Source organism: Heterodontus francisci, chromosome 18 (assembly GCF_036365525.1).
Source record: "Heterodontus francisci isolate sHetFra1 chromosome 18, sHetFra1.hap1, whole genome shotgun sequence".
In the NCBI taxonomy this organism is placed as follows: domain Eukaryota; kingdom Metazoa; phylum Chordata; class Chondrichthyes; order Heterodontiformes; family Heterodontidae; genus Heterodontus; species Heterodontus francisci.
The window spans coordinates 71,480,548-71,505,488 of NC_090388.1; the positions used below are offsets into that span (position 1 = coordinate 71,480,548).

At 42.2% G+C, this 24,941-nt stretch overlaps 1 protein-coding gene across 17 annotated transcripts in view; it reads left to right on the top strand.

Annotated features, from left to right (window-relative positions):
* prickle1b (prickle homolog 1b) overlaps positions 1 to 24,941 on the top strand; it is a 493,868-nt gene that overhangs the window by 397,774 nt on the left and 71,153 nt on the right. For 2 of the 17 annotated variants that reach the window (XM_068050955.1, XM_068050963.1), the window contains 2 exons: positions 7,475 to 7,540; positions 8,963 to 9,036. The exons of 11 other annotated variants lie outside the window; for them this stretch is intronic. The gene's annotated coding sequence lies outside the window, so the exon portion shown is untranslated. Of the gene's footprint in view, positions 1 to 7,474; positions 7,541 to 8,962; positions 9,037 to 9,058; positions 9,125 to 24,941 lie in introns of those variants that run through there. 4 more of the 17 variants (XM_068050958.1, XM_068050968.1, XM_068050956.1 and 1 more) reach the window with 3 other exon arrangements.

Genomic DNA, 24,941 nt, shown 5'->3' on the forward strand with positions numbered 1-24,941 from the left:
GGTAATAAGCTTGTTTGTATTGGCACTGATCTTTTGGTAATAAACTGGTATGTATAGGCACTGATCTTTTGGTAATAAGCTGGTTTGTATAGGCACTGATCCTTTGGTAATAAGCTGGTAAGTATAGGCACTGATCTTTTGGTAATATACTGGTATGTATAGGCACTGATCTTTTGGTAATAAGCTGGTTTGTATAGGTACTGGTCTTTTGGTAATAAGTTGGTATGTATAGGCACTGATCTTTTGTTAATAAACTGGTATGTATAGGCACTGATCTTTTGGTAATAAACTGGTTTGGATAGGGACTCATCTTTTGGTAATAAGCTGGTATGTATAGGCACTGATCTTTTGGTAATAAACTGGTATGTATCGGCACTGAACTTTTGGTAATAAACTGGTTTGTATAGGCACTGATCTTTTGGTAATAAGCTGGTATGTATAGGCACTGATCTTTTGGTAATAAACTGGTTTGTATAGGCACTGATCTTTTGGTAATAAACTGTTATGTATAGGCAATGATCTTTTGGTATAAGCTGGTATGTATAGTTACTGATCTTTTGGTAATAAACTGGTATGTATAGGCACTGATCTTTTGGTAATAAACTGGTATGTATATGCACTGATCTTTTGGTAATAAGCTGGTATGTATCGGCACTGATCTTTTGGTAATAAACTGGTATGTATAGGCACTGATCTTTTGGTAATAAACTGGTATGTATAGGCACTGATCTTTTGGTAATAAGCTGGTATGTATAGGCACTGATCGTTTGGTAATAAACTGGTATGTATAGGCACTGATCTTTTGGTAATAAGCTGGTATGTATAGGCACTAATCTTTTGATAATAAACTGGTATGTATAGGCACTGAACTTTTGGTAATATGCTGGTATGTATAGGCACTGATCTTTTGGTAATAAACTGGTATGTATAGGCACTGATCTTTTGGTAATAAGCTGGTTTGTATAGGCACTGATCTTTTGGTAATAAACTGTTTTGTATAGGCACTGATCTTTTGGTAATAAGCTGGTTTGTATAGGCACTGATCTTTTGGTAATAAGTTGGTATATATAGGCACTGATCTTTTGATAATAAGCTGGTTTGTATAGGCACTGATCTTTTGGTAATAATCTGGTATGTATAGGCACTGATCGTTTGGTAATAAACTGGTATGTATAGGCACTGATCTTTTGGTAATAAACTGGTATGTATAGGCACTGATCTTTTGGTAATAAGCTGGTATGTATAGGCACTGATCTTTTGGTAATAACCTGGTATGTATAGGCACTGATCGTTTGGTAATAACCTGGTATGTATAGGCACTGATCTTTTGGTAATAAACGGGTATGTATAAGCACTGATCTTTTGGTAATAAACTGGTATGTATAGGCACTGATCTTTTGGTTATAAGCTGGTTTGTATCGGCACTGATGTTTTGGTAATAAACTGGTATGTATAGGCACTGATGTTTTGGTAATAAACTGGTATGTATAAGCACTGATCTTTTGGTTATAAGCTGGTTTGTATAGGCACTGATCTTTTGGTAATAAACTGGTATGTATAGGCACTCATCTTTTTGCAATAAACTGGTATGTATCGGCACTGATCTTTTGGTTAGAAGCTGGTTTGTATAGGCACTGATCTTTTGGTAATAACCTGGTATGTATAGGCACTGATCTTTTGGTAATAAGCTGGTTTGTATAGGCACTGATCTTTTGGTATTAAGCTTGTTTGTATTGGCACTGATCTTTTGGCCATAAACTGGTATGTATGGGCACTGATCTTTTGGTAATAAGCTGATTTGTATAGGCACTGATCCTTTGGTAATAAGCTGGTAAGTATAGGCACTGATCTTTTGGTAATATACTGGTATGTATAGGCACTGATCTTTTGGTAATAAGCTGGTTTGTATAGGCACTGGTCTTTTGGTAATAAGCTGGTAGGTAAGGCACTGATCTTTTGCTAATAAACTGGTATGTATAGGCACCGATCTTTTGGTAATAAACTGGTTCGTATAGGCACTGCTGTTTTGGTAATAAGCTGGTATGTAAGGCACTGATCTTTTGCTAATAAACTGGTAAGTATAGGCACTGATCTTTTGGTAATATACTGGTATGTATAGGCACTGATCTTTTGGTAATACGCTGGTATGTATAGGCACTGATCTTTTGGTAATAAACTGGTATGTATCGGCACTGATCTTTTGGTAATAAACTGGTAAGTATAGGCACTGATCTTTTGGTAATAAGCTGGTATGTATAGGCACTGATCTTTTGGTAATAAAGTGGTATGTATCGGCACTGATCTTTTGGTAATAAACTGGTTTGTATAGGCACTGCTGTTTTGGTAATAAGCTGGTATGTATAGGCACTGACCTTTTGGTAATAGTCTGGTTTGTATAGGCACTGATCTTTTGGGTATAAACTGGTACGTATAGGCACTGATCTTTTGGTAATAAGCTGGTATGTATAGGCACTGATCTTTTGGTAATAAACTGGTTTGTATAGACACTGATCTTTTTATAATAAGCTGTTTTGTATAGGCACTGATCTTTTGGTAATAATCTGGTATGTATAGGCACTGATCTTTTGGTAATAAACTGGTTTGTATAGGCACTGATCTTTTGGTAAGAAACTGTTATGTATAGGCACTGATCTTTTGGTAATAAGCTGGTATGTATAGGTACTGATCTTTTGGTAATAAGCTGGTTTGTATGGGCACTGATCTTTTGGTAATAAACTGGTATGTATAGGCACTGATCTTTTGGTAATAAACTGGTTTGTGTCGGCACTGATCTTTTGGTAGTAAACAGGTATGTATAGGCACTGATCTTTTGGTTAGAAGCTGGTTTGTATAGGCACTGATCTTTTGGTAATAACCTGGTATGTATAGGCACTAATCTTTTGGTAATAAGCTGGTTTGTATAGGCACAGATCTTTTGGTAATAAGCTTGTTTGTATTGGCACTGATCTTTTGGTAATAAACTGGTATGTATAGGCACTGATCTTTTGGTAATAAGCTGGTTTGTATAGGCACTGATCCTTTGGTAATAAGCTGGTAAGTATAGGCACTGATCTTTTGGTAATATACTGGTATGTATAGGCACTGATCTTTTGGTAATAAGCTGGTTTGTAAAGGCACTGATCTTTTGGTAATAAGTTGGTATGTATAGGCACTGATCTTTTGTTAATAAACTGGTATGTATAGGCACTGATCTTTTGGTAATAATCTGGTTTGGATAGGGACTCATCTTTTGGTAATAAGCTGGTATGTATCGGCACTGATCTTTTGGTAATAAACTGGTTTGTATAGGCACTGATATTTTGGTAATAAGCTGGTTTGTATAGGCACTGATTTTTTGGTAATAAGCTGTTATGTATGGGCACTGATCTTTTGATAATAAGCTGGTTTGTATAGGCACTGATCGTTTGGTAATAAACTGGTATGTTTCGGCACTGATCATTTGGTAATAAACTGGTTTGTGTAGGCACTGATCGTTTGGTAATAAACTGGTATGTATAGTCACTGATCATTTGGTAATAAACTGGTATGTATAGGCACTGATCTTTTGGTAATAAGCTGGTTTGTATAGTCACTGATCGTTTGGTAATAAACTGGTACGTATAGGCACTCATCTTTTGGTAATAAACTGGTTTGTATAGGCACTGTTCTTTTGGTAATAAGCTGGTATGTATAGGCACTGATCTTTTGGTAATAAACTGGTATGTATTGGCACTGATCTTTTGGTAATAAGCTTGTTTGTATCGGAACTGATCGTTTGGTAATAAACTGGTATGTATCGGCACTGATGTTTTGGTAATAAACTGGTATGTATAGGCACTGATCTTTTGGTAATAAACTGGTATGTATAGGCACTGATCATTTGGTAATAAACTGGTATGTATAGGCACTGATCTTTTGGTTAGAAGCTGGTTTGTATGGGCACTGATCTTTTGGTAATAACCTGGTATGTATAGGCACTGATCTTTTGGTAATAAGCTGGTTTGTATAGGCACTGATCTTTTGGTAATGAACTGGTATGTATAGGCACAGATCCTTTGGCAATAAACTGGTATGTATAGGCACTGATCTTTTGGTTACAAGCTGGTTTGTATAGGCACTGATCTTTTGGTAATAAACTGGTATGTTTAGGCACTGATCTTTTGGTAATAAGCTGGTTTGTATAGGCACTGATCTTTTGGTAATGAACTGGTATGTATAGGCACAGATCTTTTGGCAATAAACTGGTATGTATGGGCACTGATCTTTTGATAATAAGCTGGTTTGTATAGGCACTGATCGTTTGGTAATAAACTGGTATGTTTCGGCACTGATCATTTGGTAATAAACTGGTTTGTGTAGGCACTGATCGTTTGGTAATAAACTGGTATGTATAGTCACTGATCATTTGGTAATAAACTGGTATGTATAGGCACTGATCTTTTGGTAATAAGCTGGTTTGTATAGTCACTGATCGTTTGGTAATAAACTGGTACGTATAGGCACTCATCTTTTGGTAATAAACTGGTTTGTATAGGCACTGTTCTTTTGGTAATAAGCTGGTATGTATAGGCACTGATCTTTTGGTAATAAACTGGTATGTATTGGCACTGATCTTTTGGTTTTAAGCTTGTTTGTATCGGAACTGATCGTTTGGTAATAAACTGGTATGTATCGGCACTGATGTTTTGGTAATAAACTGGTATGTATAGGCACTGATCTTTTGGTAATAAACTGGTATGTATAGGCACTGATCATTTGGTAATAAACTGGTATGTATAGGCACTGATCTTTTGGTTAGAAGCTGGTTTGTATGGGCACTGATCTTTTGGTAATAACCTGGTATGTATAGGCACTGATCTTTTGGTAATAAGCTGGTTTGTATAGGCACTGATCTTTTGGTAATGAACTGGTATGTATAGGCACAGATCTTTTGGCAATAAACTGGTATGTATAGGCACTGATCTTTTGGTTACAAGCTGGTTTGTATAGGCACTGATCTTTTGGTAATAAACTGGTATGTTTAGGCACTCATCTTTTGGTAATAAACTGGTATGTATAGGCACTGATCTTTTGGTTAGAAGCTCGTTTGTATAGGCACTGATCTTTTGGTAATAACCTGGTATGTATAGGCACTGATCTTTTGGTAATAAGCTGGTTTGTATAGGCACTGATCTTTTGGTAATAAGCTTGTTTGTATTGGCACTGATCTTTTGGTAATAAAGTGGTATGTATAGGCACTGATCTTTTGGTAATAAGCTGGTCTGTATAGGCACTGATCTTTTGGTAATATACTGGTATGTATAGGCACTGATCTTTTGGTAATAAGTTGGTTTGTATAGGCACTGGTCTTTTGGTAATAAGCTGGTATGTATAGGCACTGATCTTTTGGTAATAAACTGGTATGTATAGGCACTGATCGTTTGGTAATAAACTGGTTTGTTTAGGGTCTGATCTTTTGGTAATAAGCTGGTATGTATAGGCACTGATCTTTTGGTAATAAGCTGGTTTGTATAGGCACTGGTCTTTTGGTAATAAGCTGGTATGTATAGGCACTGATCTTTTGGTAATAAACTGGTATGTATAGGCACTGATCGTTTGGTAATAAACTGGTTTGTTTAGGGTCTGATCTTTTGGTAATAAGCTGGTATGTATAGGCACTGATCTTTTGGTAATAAACTGGTATGTATCGGCACTGATCTTTTGGTAATAAACTGGTTTGTATAGGCACTGATCTTTTTGTAATAAGCTGGTATGTATAGGCACTGATCTTTTGGTTATAGTCTGGTTTGTATAGGCACTGATCTTTTGGTAATAAACTGGTACGTATAGGCACTGATCTTTTGGTAATAAGCTGGTATGTATAGGCACTGATCTTTTGGTAATAAACTGGTTTGTATAGGCACTGATCTTTTGGTAATAAACTGTTATGTATAGGCACTGATCTTTTGGTAATAAGCTGGTATGTATAGGTACTGATCTTTTGGTAATAAACTGGTATGTATAGGCACTGATCTTTTGGTAATAAACTGGTATGTATATGCACTGATCTTTTGGTAATAAGCTGGTATGGATCGGCACTGATCTTTTGGTAATAAACTGGTATGTATAGGCACTGATCTTTTGGTAATAAGCTGGTATGTATAGGCACTGATCTTTTGGTAATAAGCTGGTATGTATAGGCACTGATCGTTTGGTAATAAACTGGTATGTATAGGCACTGATCTTTTGGTAATAAACTGGTATGTATAGGCACTGATCATTTGTTAATAAACTGGTACGTATAGGCACTGATCTTTTGGTAATAAACTGGTATGTATAGGCACTGATCTTTTGGTAATAAGCTGGTATGTATAGGCACTGATCGTTTGGTAATAAACTGGTATGTATAGGCACTGATCTTTTGGTAATAAACTGGTATGTATAGGCACTGATCATTTGTTAATAAACTGGTACGTATAGGCACTGATCTTTTGGTAATAAACTGGTATGTATAGGCACTGATCATTTGTTAATAAACTGGTATGTATAGGCACTGATCTTTTGGTAATAAGCTGGTTTGTATAGTCACTGATCGTTTGGTAATAAACTGGTACGTATAGGCACTGATCTTTTTGTAATAAACTGGTTTGTATAGGCACTGATCTTTTGGTAATAAACTGGTATGTATAGGCATTGATCTTTTGGTAATAAACTGGTATGTATAGGCACTGATCTTTTGGTAATAAGCTGGTTTGTATAGGCACTGATCTTTTGGTAATAAGATGGGACAAGTTTTTTGAATATTAATATTTCCACTCTTTTTGATTTTAATGCTTTGCATCTAATAATTATGATCAATTAGGTTCTTAGAATCATTGCTTAATCATTCCTCCCTCCCACTCTCAGCCCAAACCGAATGCAACAATTTGGGGATTTAAAACATTAACAAATAAACCAAGGCAGTGATTATTTTATGAAATTACCTCACTCGATGGATTTGGATTATATTCAGTTCATGCAAGAAGACCATAGGGAACTTCACGATGATGCATTTATGGTTATTAATTTGAACTGAAGAGACCATTTACTTTTTTTAATACTGTTGGTCTTGGTTGCTGTGCAAAATTATTTTTTCTTTTCAAGTGAAGTGAATAGTTTTGGTGCTGAATTGGAAAAGAAGAGAGAATAATGAGGACAGAAATTGACGATGGGCTTAATTTTACCAGTGCAAAAATTACAATTGTTAAAGGTGTATCAGTATTACTTTTTATTAAATAAAAGTTTATGTGAGGGAGGTTCTTCCCCCAGCCCCCAAGAATAGTCATTTCATTACCCGAGATCACCAAAACATGCCTTTTTCCCTACCCGAACTTTACCCCCCAACCTTCAAACTTTTGCTTTTCAACCCCTTCCCACCATCCCCACATCCAATCAAAATTGTTTTCCCCGCTCCCTCACTCCTCCCATCCTGAAAATTTTATTCCACCCTCCCCAGCAGGTTCACACCTCGGAACTCCATATGGCGGTCGTAAAATCGGCGTGGGACGGCTGCCGCCTGCAGGTAAGTGAATTTGCATCTAATTTAGTATAATTTGAATATGCATATGAAGGCCCCGCAGCGAGGTTCCCCGCCGCCGGTAATATGCGACGGGCCCTTCTCAACATTGCAGGTCAAGGTGGGCACCCCCCCACCCCGCCGCAACCCACGGCGTCGAGGGTCTTGTAAATTTCAGCCCGTTGTGTGGTATTAAAGTCATCTCAGGTTAGAACTCTGATCATTCCTCTTGCTGTTTTTGTCTGTTACTTCAGCTGGGAGAGGGCGCAGACAAGCCATGGGTTCTGCAAAGCTTCCAGTTGTTCCTCCAAAGGGGAAACAAAATGGAAGCAGTACAAGAGTGATTCTTTGGAATGCAAACTCACCTGCGAAAGTGGAAAATCACCCTGTTAATCACTGAGGCACAGTCAAAATCTAGAATTTGTATCTGCCTCAGGCAACCTGAAAGATCCTTTATTGTCCTGTTTGTTGATCGGTTACTTGTAGGTCTGGAACAGCCCAGGCCTGAGATTTGCCCCCTCGCCTTCTGAAGACATTCCATTGGAATTATGCATCCTCTGGTTCCTCATCCAAACAACCATTGTGTGATTCTTGGCACTGACTATCGGCTGCCTATTTGTCCATGGGAGTATCACCAATGGGCCTTTTCCTGTTCTCACTCAATCTTGACTCACCTGTACTTCGAGCAGGGGAAGCGGATTTCCCATTTTGTGAACTAGGGGGACTGAGGCCCACTGTAGTGTCAGCAGTTAACTCAGCACTAAGGAAGCCTGAGACAGATCCTAAGTTTTTTTTTAACAGTCGGTTTATTTTTCAGAACACTGACATATGGAAGTTATTAAATCACATTACTGTTTAGAAGCAGGGCTGTATCGGCAAAAAGGAGAAAAACCTTGAATCTGAAATGCAAACAGAAATGGCTGAGAATCTGAATAAAGTAGACAGGTTAACATTTCAAATATACACTATTTGTCAGTTGCAAGCGTTAATCCATCTTTTTTAACGATGCTGATCGACCTGCTATGTATTACCAGGATTTTCTGCCTTTATTTCGAAACCTCTGTATTGTAAAAAAAATTACAGCATTGGAAGAATTGAATTTCACAATGACTCATGGCCTTGCAGACATTCTCAACACTATCAGGAATGGATTATGGTTTTTCCAGGCAAAGATTTTTCCACAGCACTTGTTGATTGTAAAACTGCTAGGTTTGGTTCAACTTCAGGTTTGGCTGAATGAAGGATGAGGCAGTGAGCCAGGATTAAACTGCACAAATAAACCTCAAATAAATTGCTAATCCCTATTTAACACCTCATAACATTTTACATCAAAAGATTTAAGCCTAAAAAAAACTTCTTTGATTCCTCGAATGGACTAAGCTGAGTTTGTTGAAATCTGTTTCACTTTTTCTCTTTAATTACAAACAGTGAGGAATCATTGCTGGCCCAATTTTTTGAACATGGATTCATTAAGGAAGCAGACAGACTGGAGAACTCATTAGGTCAGTTCATAATGAATTGCAGTCTTCCCGTGCCCTACAATACATCATCTACACTTCTTCATCCAGATCAGTCAGCCTCAGGCCCAAAGTAAGAAGCTATTTGAGGAACTGTTGGATGTATCTTGCTTTCAATAATATGGGTGTCTGTAAGATGGTTCATATTCTCCTGGTTGAGTACTGTTGCACTGATGATCTTAATATTAAAGTTAATAGCCCAGTTCTCAATAAAACAGCAGTGTCTGCAAGAGTTCAATAGGAAGAGAGCAGCACTGATGGCAATATTAGAGAACTATGACCTGAGGTGGAACATGAGCTGATGAGAAACACTCACAGAAGCCACCAGCCTGCTGCTTCAGCAAGTCTTCTCTTTTAATGAGAGCAATAAAGTAAATTACATCCGTCCTAGTAGGGCAATAGAGGGGGTCATGAACTTTGGATGTAATACGACACGACAGCTCCTGTTCACAATTTTATCTATGATCACTATAAATTGGAATGGTGAATTATATCCTGTGAGCTTACATACCTGAAAATTTGCAGAGCTATGGGGAAAGAACCAAGGACTGGGACTAATTGGAAAGCCCTTTTAATGTCAGCACAGGGATAATGGGTGAATAACTAAGGTTCTATGAACTGAGCAAGAGCTGATTTGGAGCACAGAACACTGACTGAATTCAGGAGGATAGGAACATTGCCTTTGTGGCCTGGGGCAATTAAATGTCTCAACATCAGGCCTCAACCATGTGGAAAGAATGTTAAACTTTTTTACATCCAGTCATTTTGTGGGATAATCAAGCCCAACTTATTTGAAGCCACATACTGCGCTGTTTTGAAAACCAATCTGAAACCAAGGGTGACGTAAGGGGGGCATCAAGCCACACAACAGTAATTTGGTCTCGGGGCATGGCGAGAGGTCTCAACTGCTAGAGCAGATCTTGAGTCACTTGTGCATGACAACTCTCAGATAAAATTATTGTGTGTTACTCAGTTTCAACCACCATTATAAAGTATACAATAATCTTTTGTCATTACTTTGCAATATCATTATTTTCAGACTGCAGCAGCAGGTATTTTATGTATACAATCATTTTTAAATTGTTTCCCTTGCAGTGGAAATCAAAGGTTTTGTTCTGACAATTAATAAGAATCACTGACCATTCTAGCACAAAGACAGGCTATTGAGCCAATTAAGTCTGTGCTTGTGTTTTTCGCTACATGAGTAATCACATCTAATCTCAGTGTCCTGCTCTCTCCCTGTAACCTCTTTTACAAGCAGCTATCTAATTACCTTTTAAAAGAAATTTTGAACTCTGTTTCAGTAACATTCATAACAGGGCATGCTGCGTTCGAACCACCCTCTGTGTAAAGAACTTTTTCTGACCTCTCCTTTTAATTGTTTATGTAATTATTTTAAATTTGTGCCTTCTTGTTAGCATCTCACAATCTATCACTATTTACCTTAATATAACAGTTTGTAACCTTGATGACTTCTACCAGGTCAATCCTTAATCTTCTCAGCTGAAAAATGGCCCAACATCTCAAATTTCTCTTCATAAATATAACCCCACTTCCCTAGAAACATCCTTTTGAATCTATACTGCATTTATTCCATTGTCCTATAATGAAGTACCTAAAACTATGCACAATGCTAAGTATGTACGTTTTGCGTATGGGGTCACTAGCTTGAAAGCCATGAATACTTAATGACATCCAACCCAACAAACTGGGCCAAGAGCCAATGTGGGGTTGGGTAGTAGCAAAAGTCTTGCCCTGATCCTGTAAGGATGGGAAAGGAAAAATCAGTGCTTGGCCTCGGCATTGCAAACCAGACGTCTATGGAACGTCTCTCCCGAGGCAAGACTTTTGAGATCTGGCAAACCAAACATGTTAAAAGTTAGTTGGCTACTGTTATGGGTGGAGAAATTTCATAGTTAGCCGATTAGCAAATGGCCCAATTCTTCCTTGTCTTTTTGGCGCCTTGTGAATTGCAGTGTAATAATGCTGGTAAATATTTCCCATGAGGGTCAACTAAAGAACTTCCACTGGTATGGTATCGTAGTGCCTCTTCAGAACATCCCAAAGTACTTTGCATCTAAAAATTTAATTTTGAGTATAGTCACTATTTTTTAGGCAGAAACAGCAGCCAGCTTGCATACTGGCCCCACAAATATCAAATGAGATGAATGGCCAGATAAGCTATTTTTGGTGGCGTCAATTGAGAAAGAAATAAAGAAATGTGGTCAAGGAACCAGTAGGATTCCTTGAACTTCTTTGTAGTCCCATGGGCTCTATTAAGCTCTTTTATACCTCCCCTCCACCACCCCATTGAATAGGCAGACAGGGCCTCACTTTATCCCCATCCAAAAGAAGGCAACTCTGACAAAGCAGTACTCACTCAGTAGTGCACAGAGGGGTCTGGCTGGATTATACACCCCGGAGTGGTTATACCTCAGAGTACTCCCAATTGAGCCAAACTGACACAACAAGATAAAGGAATTTATTTGTAAATCAAAATTACAGAAGACATGTAATAGGAGAGTACAGTATCTTGTATTCATCAGAGGCAATAATTGGCTATATGTGACTTTCCACTTGCCTCAATCATGAAAAGAAGTCTAATTCGGCCTGAAAATGAGTATCACACATTTAACAAAGAGCTTCAAGGATTAACAATTCATCAGGAACCTACTATCTGGTACCACATTACTACATCCATCCTATTCCATTCAATGAAGAAAGAGTGGTCTGGCGAAAGAGTTGATTCTTATTGCCTCTAATAAGGTCTAGATTCATTAGGCCAAATTATAAAGAGATTTCTTGCAATGAACCTTGCTATGGGAAAGACATAACACTTGCATATCCAGCACCTATTACTCCCAAACAGCTCAATGTTATCAAACAGGCAGATTATTAATTCAGACAAGGACGACAGTTATCTTGAAAAGTCTCTCTGCTGCCCCTGTTGGGTTAATGGATAAATGCATTGCATAGTGTGGTGCCAACCTATATAAATTGTCCCAGGCTCAAATTAACATCAGCCAGGATGCTGCAATATCCTTGAGCTAAGTGGCATAAAAAGTAACAAGTGTTCTTGCTCCTGATTATTCTCTAATGATACTGGAAAGAGTGCATGGTGACGATCAGGAGGAAAGGACAGGGTCAGGCTTCACTACAAGATGCTCAATCTACAACTGACAATTAGAGAAAGGAAAAATAGTGGGGCAAAATAGCTCGATCAAAGAAGCATAGGCCCTATGACTGATGATGGCAAACCAGTGTGGATGAAAGCAAATGGAAAGATTTCCATCAACCAGGTTAATATTTATCCTGCAGGTTCAACCTGCTCGAGGGCTGTGGTTCTAGATTTCAAGTGCAAACTTTCAAAATGATGCCAAAATAGTTTCTACCACTTGAGCAAAATTGGGCCCAAATGCAAAACTTAAAGATACAAATAAGTCATATCATTTGTGGGTGTTCCTGTGTAATCAACAGGGTAAATAGGGATTCAAACATCCTGCTCCGTATTGAAATGACACCAACTTTTAATTGCACAAAAAAATTAAAATGCTGAAATAAATCAAAATGCAGATGTGCATGTTTCTGATCGAATCTGAAATCAGGGGCTGAATTTTCTCCCAGTTGTGTGGGTCACGGGCAGTGGCACCAGAAGCAGGTGCCATTTCTGTTTGGGTGTTAGGGGACCAGCCACACACGGTCTTGTGTTGGCTTGCCAATTAAGGAACGCGAGGTGCATGGGCAGTCCAATTAAGGAGCACAAGGTACGGGGGCTGTCCAATCCTGGCTCCAAGGTGGCAGTGCAGACCTTGGTTGCCACATGCATATAGTTGATGATACCTTGCACCTGGGGGAAATCTAGCGATGGCCTCAAACTCATTGGACCGCTCCTCCTGGCCTTCCATAGTCGCCGGCCCTCTTGAACATGGCATTGGCCACCTCCTTGATGCACATATGGGCTACAGACTGGGAAATCCCACACACGTCCCCAGTGGATCCGGGGAAAGAGCCAAAGGCATTGAAGTTGAGAGCCATAGTGATCTTCAGAGCCACTGGCATTGGGTATCCACCAAACCCCATTGGATCTCAGCTCATCCTGCGGCATGGTGCAGAGATCAGTGATGGCCTCCCTGTAGAGCTGCAGTCTTCGCTGACACTGCCACTCGGACATTTGGAGAAAGTTCAGGTACGGGTGGTAGGCAAAGCAGTGTTTTATATAGAACAACTGTCATCCTGTTTAACTGCATTTATTTAACTCGCCGGTTTGGCTGACAAATATACTTGAGATTTTAGCATTGGTTAAAGTGGAATTTGTTATGTGGAGAGATTAATTTCTGTTTCCCAACAGTAGGGATGACCATTCCCTGATGGTTCAACGAATTAAAGACAATGTGGAGCTGAGCCATAGACACCAGAAAGGTCTCAGGTGTGATGCCACCCATAGTCAAATAGAATCATAGAATATCAAAGCACAGAAGGAGGCTATTCAGCCCATCCCATCTCTGAAAGAGCTATTCACTTAGTCGTATGCCCCAAGTTAGCTGAAAGGTGTTGCTTTTTCCCCACATTCCTATATCACACTCCCTGTATCACATAATGATTGAACAAAAGATGAGCTTCCAATCACATGTCCTAGCCATCACTAAGATTGCCTATTTCCACCTGTAACATAGTGCAACTTCACCCCTACCTCAGCACATCTGTTGCTGAAACCCTCAGTCATGCTTTTGTTACCTCTAGACTTCCCTATTCCTGGCCTGCCTCCCACATTCTACTCCCTGGAAACTTGAGGTCATCCAAACCTCAGTTGCCCATGCCCTTACTCACACTAAGTCATGTTCACCTATCACCCCTGATGTACATTGTCTCCCAGTCAAACAATGCTTTGATTTTAAAATTCTCCTCCTTGTTTACAAATCCCTCCATGGCCTCGCCTCTCCCTATCTCTGTAATCTCCACCAGCCCCACAAACCTCCAGGATACCTGTGCCATTTAATTCTGGCCTCTTGAGCATCCTCAATTTTAACTGCTCCACCATTGGTGGCTGCATCAGCCCTAGGCTCTGGAATTCTGTCCCTAAACCTCTCTGCCTTTCTTTCCTCCTTTAAGACATCCTTAAAACCTACCTCTTTAACCAAGTTTTTGGCCATCTGACCTAATATCACCTTAATGTGTATCGGTGTCTAATTTTGCTTTTTAACACTCCTGTAAAGCATCTTGGAAAGTTTATTCCATTAAAGGTGCTATATAAATGTTAGTTTTTTTTGTTGTTGAAAAACATATTTGCAATAAGGTTCATTTTTCTTCCTCAACTTGCATATGCACAGCTTTACCACCCTTATAAAATATACTATTTGCTCTCTAATACTGAAGTTAATGTATACCAAGTTGGCTAGTGTTCACCGTGATAAGGCACACAGAACTGACACATTTTAGAATTCCATTTTTACAAAAAATGCACTAAAAGCTGTGTTTTGAAACATTTACAGAGAGCAAAAAAAAAAGCTAAGCCAAAGAGAGTGCCAAAAGACCTAAGTGTTGCACGATAATGTCTAGACACCAACGCCCACCTTTGTGGCATGTGGTTGAGAGGGTGTTGCTGCAGAAGCCAATTGTATCTTGTCTACAGGTCACCAAATTATTTGTACTAGTCATTGATTTTATATCGGATAGAAGAATGAAGGAGAGCAGACGTGCCCTTTGTTGAGAGACAGTTGCTGGCTTTTACTTGTCTGCAAATTCTTGCTGCTCTCCAACCCCTTTGGTCTTCTTTAACTGCTGTTGCATTGGAGAAGTACAACTGACTGGAGAAATGAAAACATATGCAGATAAATTTGCAGTAGGGTTGCGGCTGCTTTTTTTAGTAAAGCAACTGCACGGAACCAGTCCTGTGCACTTTGCTGTTTCGATCTCTGTATTAAACATGCCTGTGAAATTCTGAATTAAAAATTGAGAGATTGCTGGTAGGAGGTTATTTTCATGGGGGCAGAGGGGGTGCATTTCACTTTCACAATCCAGCCTGCAATCAGCACATAGGGCTGAATTTTCAAGGACCACGAAGGCGGGAACAGAGGTGGAAGGGGTAGGGGGTGGGGTGGGGGGGGGGGGGGGGAGGGGGGCGGGGCATGGGGCACAGAAAATACTGACACGAGGGGCATGTCAATTGCAGGACGCCAATCCCGGCACCAGACATTTTGGGGGATACAGGCTTGGGACCCGGGAAGACCGCCCACCCCCACAAGGAGTGAAGGCAATTAGGCTCATTAAGAGCCTTGTTAAAGGTGAGTTTAGGAGGCCAACTGGGATTTTCCAGGCAGCCTCCAGTTTCCCAACGAGATGGGGGGACAATCAACAGCTGGTGGTGGGCACCCAGCATCACGCTGGGGTGCCAGCGCTCCTGGCAGACCTACAGGCCCTCCCTAACTGCCTGGGTGGGGTTCGTCCCTGACAATAGTGGCCTGGCTGCTTTTTGTGCTTTTTTATTAAAGTTTTTAAAAAGTGGCTGAGAGAGAACCGTCTTGTTGAGGTGAACCTTGTACTGTAGCCAGGTGCTTCTCTGAAGCTGAAAGGCCTCTGATTGGCCCTTCAGCTTCGAGAGCCCGCCCGCCATCCTTAATTGGATAGGAAGCCTGTCTCCTTGCCAATTAAGGGCTCACCCACTTGAAAATTTCCCCCCCCGCCCCCCACCAGAGGCAGGTGTCTGACCTGAAAACAAATGTGGTGGTTTTGGCGTTTTACCAACATTAAACTCATGGGGGTCCATTTTGATTTTCGGATGACTGACTGACTGAGAGCTCTTACTAGCTGCTACGAGGCCCCCATGATTTGCGGACCCAGCCTCATTTAAATTTGGCAGGTGAGCTGTGGGGCATCAAGCAGGTGTCCTGGTGCAGTTTGCCAGGTTGTGACCTCAAAATGTTGCCAGAAAGGTTCGCTGTGGAGGGTGGGGAAGTCACTGTTCTGGTAAGTGGAGGTCCTAGGGCAATCCTTCTCTGGGGCCCACAAAAATAAATGAACACATACCTTTGGCAGGACTCTTCGGTTCCGTCGCCTGTGGAGCTGGTCAGAGCCTGCACAGAGCAAGATTCGAGCAGTTCTGATTTGCAGTGGCACTTGGGGTCCTATTTACTTCATAGGACCACAATTCCTACACTAAAAGAGGTCCATCACTTGCAACAAGCTAATACTTTGGATACCTGGCAGTAGGCCCCTTTTAAAATGCAGCCTGTTGTACTGCCTGTGGTAACATGGCAGTAAGGCTACTGACCCCATTTTGAGATGCCAATGAAGAGAGTGAAAATCAATCCTATCTCGTGTAAATTGGTTGTTAAAATCCAAACTAACAGGAAGAGAAGTGAGATTCCCTCCTGTAGGAAGTTGTCTTCTGCTACCCTTCAGTGTCAAGTTAGGCTCTGACTCTGGATTAAGCTGCACTGCTGGTGTGAAGTGAAGTTACTTTTAATGCAAAACAGCAAATGCTGGAAATACTCAGCGGGTCAGGCAGCATTGACTTGAAATGTTAACTCTGTTTCTCTCTCCACAGATGCTGTCTGGCCTGCTGAGTATGACCAGCATTTTCTGGTTTTATTTGATTTCCAACATCCACAGTATTTTGTTTTTGCTTATAATGTAAATTGATGCTCTGAATGACATTGCCATTTTGTGCCATAATCCTTTGCTCAAGGAACTAAGGGTATGTTTGAATTGCTCAGACTAACTGGAGAAAAATAATATATTTGCTGGATCACGTATTCTCTCCACTTCGATTTGACATTGCATGGTGCACAGCTACCATGCAATGTCAATCAACCCTTAAAAAGTGGCTATAAAACCTTGTGTCATTGGAATTCGTATCGCAGCTAATGATTGGAAATTAGTAGCTATCCAAATCAAGCATTTGATTGTCCTAGACCTGCTTGTCTACTCCCCTGTCCCTTACATAGGCAATCGTATCCCTGAGTAGCATGAAGCTATCAGAGATCTTCCTGCCGGGTACAGTACAGGTCTGATCGGGGTGAATCACCAACTCCAGAGTAGACTTGACCCAACTGGCGATGACTTTAGACAGAATCTTGGAGTCTACATTAAGCAGTGAGATGGGCCGCCAATTTCTGATTTCTGCCCTCTCCCCCTCCCGCTTGTAGATGAGGGTGATGATGCCTTTCCTCATGGATTCTGACATGCTGCCAGCCAGAAGCATACTCTCGTATACTTCTGGCAGGTCTGGGTCGATCCAGTCCCACAGAGTCGAACACAACTCAACCTGTAAGCTGTTGCTTCCAGGAGTTTTACTCATCTCAAAGGACCTAACGGCCTTTGTCAGCTCATCCAGAGTTAGCGGTTTCGCCAGACACTCCCGCATACTGTCATCTAAGACCTTAGTGACAGATGACGTCACGTCGAACTATCCACTGCTGGGGAAGTCCTGCAGGCAGAAGATGCCCGCAGCTTGGAATCCACAGCATTCAATCAGGATTTTCTGAATGAAGAAGGCACGGTCAATGGGTTCACTTCCTTCGCTACCTTTCAGCACCACCCTAATGATGTTACGCACCCCCTGGCCTACAGCTCCGGTGTTGGTTGCAGCCCTGGGACAAGCATTAACACCCCAAACAACGGGAACACAACAACCACAGTAGAGCTCCAATCCCAAAGGGCGAAATGTCATAAAAATGGTGTTGAAATCCCTCAAAAAACCCAGAAAAAAATACAAAAACAGCACCTGCAGGATCAAAGCCCACTGATCATTGTCTCTCCCCTGCCAGGTAAATATTATTGTGCTTATTTTACAAGTATAAAATGGGAATATATTTAGCAACGGGAAGGCCCATGCCCAGACCACTGCTAAGTTCAGGACCCATTTTGATGGCTATGGCTGCTGCCTGAAATGAGTACAGGTCTGATTTCAATATTGAAAAGAGGCTTCTGGCCAATTTCCTGTCCTGTCCACTCCAACGACATCATCAGGTTTCACAGCGGCCTACCCAATGGTTCTTAGAGGGAGTCCCTAGAAGAAACCTGCAGGTAAATTACCTTCATGTTGAGCCAGGAGAGCAGGAGTGCTCCTCTTACCTCCACAATAAGTAAGACTGTGGCCGCTGCCAACCCATGGCCCCTTCCTCCCCACCCCCAGCTCTCACCCCTGATTGCCTCCCCTAGAAAGATCAGCAGAAATCCTCGAAAGTCTGCTTACTCTATTTCTTTGATGTTTGGCCCACGTTACAACAGGGGACCAGGACCAGGAGGACAATTCTACACTCCATAAGTTTCAAGTCTTTTGACAAAACAAAACACTAGTAACCGTGAATGTCTGTTCTAAAGCACTGCAGTCACCTCACATAAATTGTGTCCTGAAACTAACCAGAATGGTCACTTTTTTTTTAAACATGTAAAATCTTGGCAGGAGATGGATATCCACAGACACCTGAAGGCAATACAATAGGGGGACACTGCAGCATTTTGAGGAGTATGCTCGATTTTAAATTTGCTATGTTCTGCCTGTACATGCTTAAATAATACATCCATCGTCAAGCAACACAAAGCATTTTCCTTGTAATGTTTTATTGCCAGACTTTAAGGTGGAATTATTATTTTAAAAAACACATGAAGCAAGTGTTAGCATGTGTGAAATCTGGGAAATGTTAGAACCTGTTTTAGTGCAAATGGGAGTGGCTGTGGATGGGGAGTTTACAGGGTGGATCAGAATAAGCACAAGGCTTGAAGTATAGCTCAGATTGCTCCCCTCTCGACAACTCAATTGCACTATAAATCTTGGTCTACAATCAGATCTGTTTGATGTTCCAACAAGATAGGCTGCAATCCGGTGATAGTGGGAATTGCTGGTGAGTTCAACAAACACTTGACAAATATTTGAATTTTTATCTCTTGTGGGTTGCTGAGCTCTGTGTTTCTCAGTTGAAGAGACAGCTGCTTTAAGGCATAAAGCACTTCTATCAGTGGCACTGAGATTGATGCAGATAATGCCAGCATTATCATTTGTGTGTGGTATTTCTGTTGGCTGCTTTAAAGTTATTTATACTATTGCAATTGAGAATAATTACCTGAAAGAATTGAAGTATTTCACATATGTTAATTAATAAGGAGCATTACTTAACATTTAGTATGCGTGACACCATTCCAGCCTTCTGTCCCCTTGACATTCACCCCCCCCCCCTTTTCACACTGCATTTGATACCAGTTCACAGTTAATTTGGAATAAAAGTGAATGGTGTAGCCCTTGGCTTCTTGTTTTTTTTATTTCCAAAATATACTTTCTTCATAAAAATCTGTAAAAATTACATTCCCAAACAGTTTAAAACAGCATCAAGTCAAAGAATACAGACAGTGCAAAGGTGATCAGTTACCTTCTATACAATCATAAGTTGCCTCACAACCCTTCCATTTCATTGTCATGCCATATACATTTTTACATTTACAGCACACAAAATTTCTCCGATACATTTCGAGGGGTTTCCCATGGATCCAGCCCCTCAGTTCAGCTTGGTGGGGGGACCTTACACTGTGGTCTTTCCCCATTGAGCCTTTGCTGCGGCTGCCCCAAGCTTTAGAGCGTCCCTCAGCACGTAGTCCTGGACCTTGGAATGTGCCAGTCTGCAACATTCGGCGGTGGACAACTCTTTGCGCTGGAAGACCAGCAAGTTTCAGGCAGACCAAAGGGCGTCTTTCACCGAATTGATGGTCCTCCAGCAGCAGTTGATGTTTGTCTCGGTGTGCGTCCCTGGGAACAGCCCGTAGAGCACAGACTCCTGTGTTACAGAGCTGCTTGGGATGAACCTCGACAAAAACCACTGCATCTCTTTCCACACCTGCTTTGCAAAGACACATTCCAGGAGGAGGTGGGCGACCGTCTCTTCCCCACCACAGCCACTGCGGGGGCACTGTGCGGAGGGGGCGAGACTTCGGGTGTGCATGAAGGATCTGACGGGGAGGGCCCTTCTCACCACCAGCCAAGCTACGTCTTGGTGCTTGTTTGAAAGTTCTGGTGATGAGGCATTCCGCCAAATGACTTTGACGGTCTGCTTGGGGAACCATCCGACAGCATCCACCGTCTCCTTTTCCCGTAGGGCCTTGAGGACATTCCGTGCAGACCACTGCCTGATGGACCGGTGGTCAAAGGTGTTTTCCCGCAGAAACTGCTCCATGAAGGATAGGTGGTACGGCACGGCCCAACTGCATGGAGCGTTCCACAGCAATGTGACCAAGCCCATCCTTCGCAACACCGGGGACAGATAGAACCTCAGCACGTAGTGACACTTGGAGTTTGCGTACTGGAGGTCTACACACAGCTTGATGCAGCCGCACACGAAGGTGGTCATCAGGATGAGGTCCACGTTGGGTACATTTTCCCGCCCTTGTCCAGAGATTTGAACATTGTGTCCCTCCGGACCCGGTCCATTTTAGATCCCCAGATGAAGCGGAAAATGGCTCGGGTGACCGCCACAGCGCAGGAGTGGGGTATGGGCCAGACCTGCGCCACATAGAGCAACAACGTGAGCGCCTCGCACCTGATGACCAGGTTCTTACCCACAATGGAGAGAGATCGCTGCCCCCACATGCCCAACTTTTGTCGTACCTTGGCTACTCGCTCCTCCCATGTTTTGGTGCACGCCCCAGCCCTTCCGAACCATATCCCCAGCACCTTCAGGAATCTGACCTGACGGTGAAGGGGACAAAGGATCGGTCAGCCCAGTTCCCAAAGAACATGGCCTCGCTCTTGCCGTGGTTAACTTTGGCTCCCGAGGCCAGTTCGAACTGGTCGCAAATGTTCATCAGTCTGCGCACGGACAGCGGATCCGAGCCGAAGACGGCGACGTCATCCATGTACAGGGAGGTTTTAACCTGAGTGCCTCCGCTGCCTGGGATTGTCACCCCTCTTATGCTTGCATCCTTCCTAATAGACTCAGCAAAGGGTTCAATACAGCAAACAAACAAGACCGGGGAGAGAGGACAGCCCTGTCTGACTCCAGATTTGATCGGGAAACTTTCCGATTCCCACCCGTTGATTGTGACTGCGCTATTGATGTTTGTGTAGAGCAGTTGGATCCAATTGTAGATTCCCTCCCCAAACCTCATTTTGGAAAGCACGTCCATCATGTAGGTGTGCGATATCCTGTCAAAAGCCTTCTCCTGGTCCAGGCTGATGAGGCAGGTGTCCACCCTCCTGTCCCGTACGTAGGCGATTGTATCCCTGAATAGCGCGAGACTATCAGAGATCTTCCTGCCGGGTACAGTACAGGTCTGATCCGGGTGGATCACCAACTCCAGAGCAGATTTGACTCAACTGGCTATGACTTTGGACAGAATCTTATAGTCAACATTAAGCAGTGAGATGGGCCGCCAATTTCTGATTTCTGCCCTCTCCCCCTTCCGCTTGTAAATGAGGGTGATGATGCCTTTCCTCATGGATTCTGCCATGCTGCCGGCCAGGAGCGTACTCTCGTATACTTCCAGCAGGTCCGGGCTGACCCAGTCCCACAGGGCCGAGTACAACTCGACCGGTAAGCCGTCGCTTCCGGGAGTTTTACTCGTCTCGAAGGACTCGACGGCCTTTGTCAGCGCGTCCAGAGTTAGTGACTTGTCCAGTCTCTCCCTCCTGCTGTCATCTAAGACCTCTGTGATAGATGACAGGAAGGACTTGGAGGCTCTGCTGTCTGTGGGCTTCGCGTCATACAGCCCAGCATAAAAGGATTTGCTGATCCTTAGTATGTCGGACTGCGAAGATGTTACCGAGCCATCTTCTTCCTTCAGGCTGCTGATAACAGAGCTCTCTTTGTGTACCTTTTGGAAGAAGTAACGCGAGCACGTCTCATCCTGCTCGATGGAGCGGACTCTGGACCGGAATATGATCTTGGCGGCCTCCTTGGCAAAGAGCGAGGCCTGCTGACTCTTCACCTCTTGGAGGTCCTCCTTGACCTCGACCCCCATTGACTGCAACCGGAGTAGATTTTGCATAGTTTTCTGGAGTCGGGACATTTCCCTCTGTCTCTCTCTCGCCCTCTGAACACCTTTGTGGATGTAGAACCTCTTGATGTTCTCCTTGATCGCTTCCCACCAGTGAACTGGAGACTCAAAGAGGGGTTTCACGGTCCTCCAACCTTTGTAATCCCTTTTGAGTTCCTCAACGTTCTCTGGGGTCAGCAGTGTAGCATTGAGCTTCCACGTTCCTCTGCCAACCCGCTGGTCGTCCTGTAAGTGACAGTCGGCCAGTAAGAGGCAGTGGTCGGAGAAGAACACTGGCTTGACGTCGGTGGATCCGACCGTGACGGCACGGGACACAAACAGGAAGTCAATCCTGGAATGGGAAGACCCATCCGATCTTGACCATGTGTATCTGCGCTGCGCTCCATCTGCAGGTTTGCTGAAGACGTCGTGCAGTTTGGCATCTTTAACTGTTTCTATTAGGAATCTGGATGTAGTGTCCAGTTTGCTGTTGTCACTGCCGGATCGTCCAGCCGCATCGATGATGCAGTTGAAATCACCGCCTAGGATGACCAGCCTGGACGTTGCCAGCAGCAGAAAGTTAGTTTCTTGAAAGATTGCCTAGAAACCAACGCAGATTCCATTCTTCAGTGATCCAAACTCTTCAAGCACCAGTGTGCAGAAAGCATGTTTCAGCCCTGTCAACCTTAAAGATGTCAGCCTTGGCTTACCAGTGGTACTCTCGCCTCTGAGTTAGAATGTTGTAAGTTAGGAGCAGGAGTAGGCCATTTAGTCCATTGAGCCTGTTCTGTCATTTGATGAGATCATGGTTGATCTGTAACCTAACTCCATATACCCATCTTTCCCCCATATCGCTTCATAGCTTTGGTTAACAGAAATCTATCAAGCTCAGATTTAAAATTAACACTTATCTAGTGTCAATTACCATTTGCAGAAGAAACTTCTACCAGCCTTTGCGTGTAGAAGTGTTTCCTAACTTCATCCCTAAAAGGCCTAGCTGTATTTTTTAGGCTATGTCTCCTAGTCCTAGATTCCCCAACAAGTGGAAATAGTTTCTCTCTACCTACCATATCAGTTCCCCTTAATATCTTAAAAATATCAATCAAGTCCACTCCAGAGACATGAGCCCATATCTACGCTGACACTTCAGTGCAGTACCGAGAGAGTGCTGCACTGTAGAAGTTCCCGTCTTTCTGAAAATGACAAGGTCCAATGGCACAATTCAAAAAAGACTAGGGGAGTTCTCCCTCGTGCCTCTCACTATTTATCCCAGAGTCCACGACTATTTATTCCTAAACCAACATGGTCGACATGGACTTGATGGGCCAAATGGCCTCCTTCTGTGCCATAATGACTATGATACTAAAACACCTGCTTCTGACCATTATCTGTTGTTTTGCAATGGGATGACCTAAAATGAGATGAATAGCTTCCTCATCTGTAATAACTTGTTATCGTGTATGTAGTGACCTCACAAAATATGTAAATGTGCCTTAAAAGCTTTATAAAATATATGTGTGACTACACACTTTATAGCACAATGGCTGAATTAAATATATTCCTCAATGTACTTTCTTGAGAGAGAAAAACAAGTGGACAAGGGTGTTAACTCGTTATCCACTAATATTAGCACCCCAGTGATTTTCAGTCTAATTATTTCATACTACAAGACAGTATTAACAGGTCAGTAGCACAATACTAGCTGCTTCTTTTTGATTCAAGGTATCACATGCCAGGATTACTGATGTCTAGAATAAATTAATATGTTTCAGACACAAAGTGGTTCCTAAATGAAAAGTTGTACCATTAACAGGACTTCTTTGTGGTGTCTGCATTGCACCTTTTTAATTGTAGAGTGTTTTGATGGTTTAAGTTGTCTACTGATCATATACCCGCTGTTCATTCAATAGAAAAGCTTCATTTCAGGGTGAAACAAATATGTGGCCGCCAAATACTGATGCAGCCAGTTAAATCACAGGGTGGGGAGAGGGCAGGAAGCTAGGGGAAGAATTGAGAGCTGTGAGGTATCAGAAATTAGAAGTGAGATTAAAGGGGTCGAAGGCATTAGCAATAGCAACAGAATGCCAAACAATTGTGACCGGTGAAGGAGTCATTAATGAAATTGAATAGCTGGAGGGATATCATAGCTCTAGGGTTGGTTTCTAATGGAAGGGTTCCAAATCAATGTGGGTGGAGTGCTGTAAATATACTCCTCTAATTCAAATATTCGTTTGTAACTGTTCAAACAGCCATTGTACTCCAGTGTGGCCCAGTGCCTGAATGATTATACCCTTATTTATACCAGAGCTGTAAATTCCAGACTTTTTTTCTGACAATACAGCTGTTGCAACTTAGCAGGTATCACCCAATCATAGTAAATCCAATCTTACTACAATTGCTTCAAAACTAAATTCCCGGTCCTGCTTTAAAACTGATTCTGATGTAACTCTCTTTTGAACAGGATGATTACAATTGAGGACTTCATTTGTGCAGATATTACAATTGAAAATTCACTTCCCCAAACTAGACCCTTTGTGAAAGGTCCTTATTTTCCAGTTTCTCTCAGCTGATCTGTACCAGTGCCAGCTGTGCATCTGTAATAGAGAACATTCATGTGATTAATATGACAGAAGTTATGCAACAAGCTTAACGAACCCTCAAAAATGTGGGTCTCTGATGCTGTTGGATCTCATGAGGTCACCAGCTTTATAATGGAGATTGGTGTCAGCCTTGGCTCAGTGGTAACACTCTCATCTCTGAGTCAGAAGGTTGTGGGTGAAAACCCCACTCCAGAGACTTTAACACATAATCCAAGCTGGCAGTTCAGTGCGGAACTGAGGGAGTGCTGCACTTTTGGAGGTGCTGTCCTTTGAATGAGACATTAAACCGAAGCCCTGTCTGCTCTCTCAGGTAGACATAAAAGATCTCAG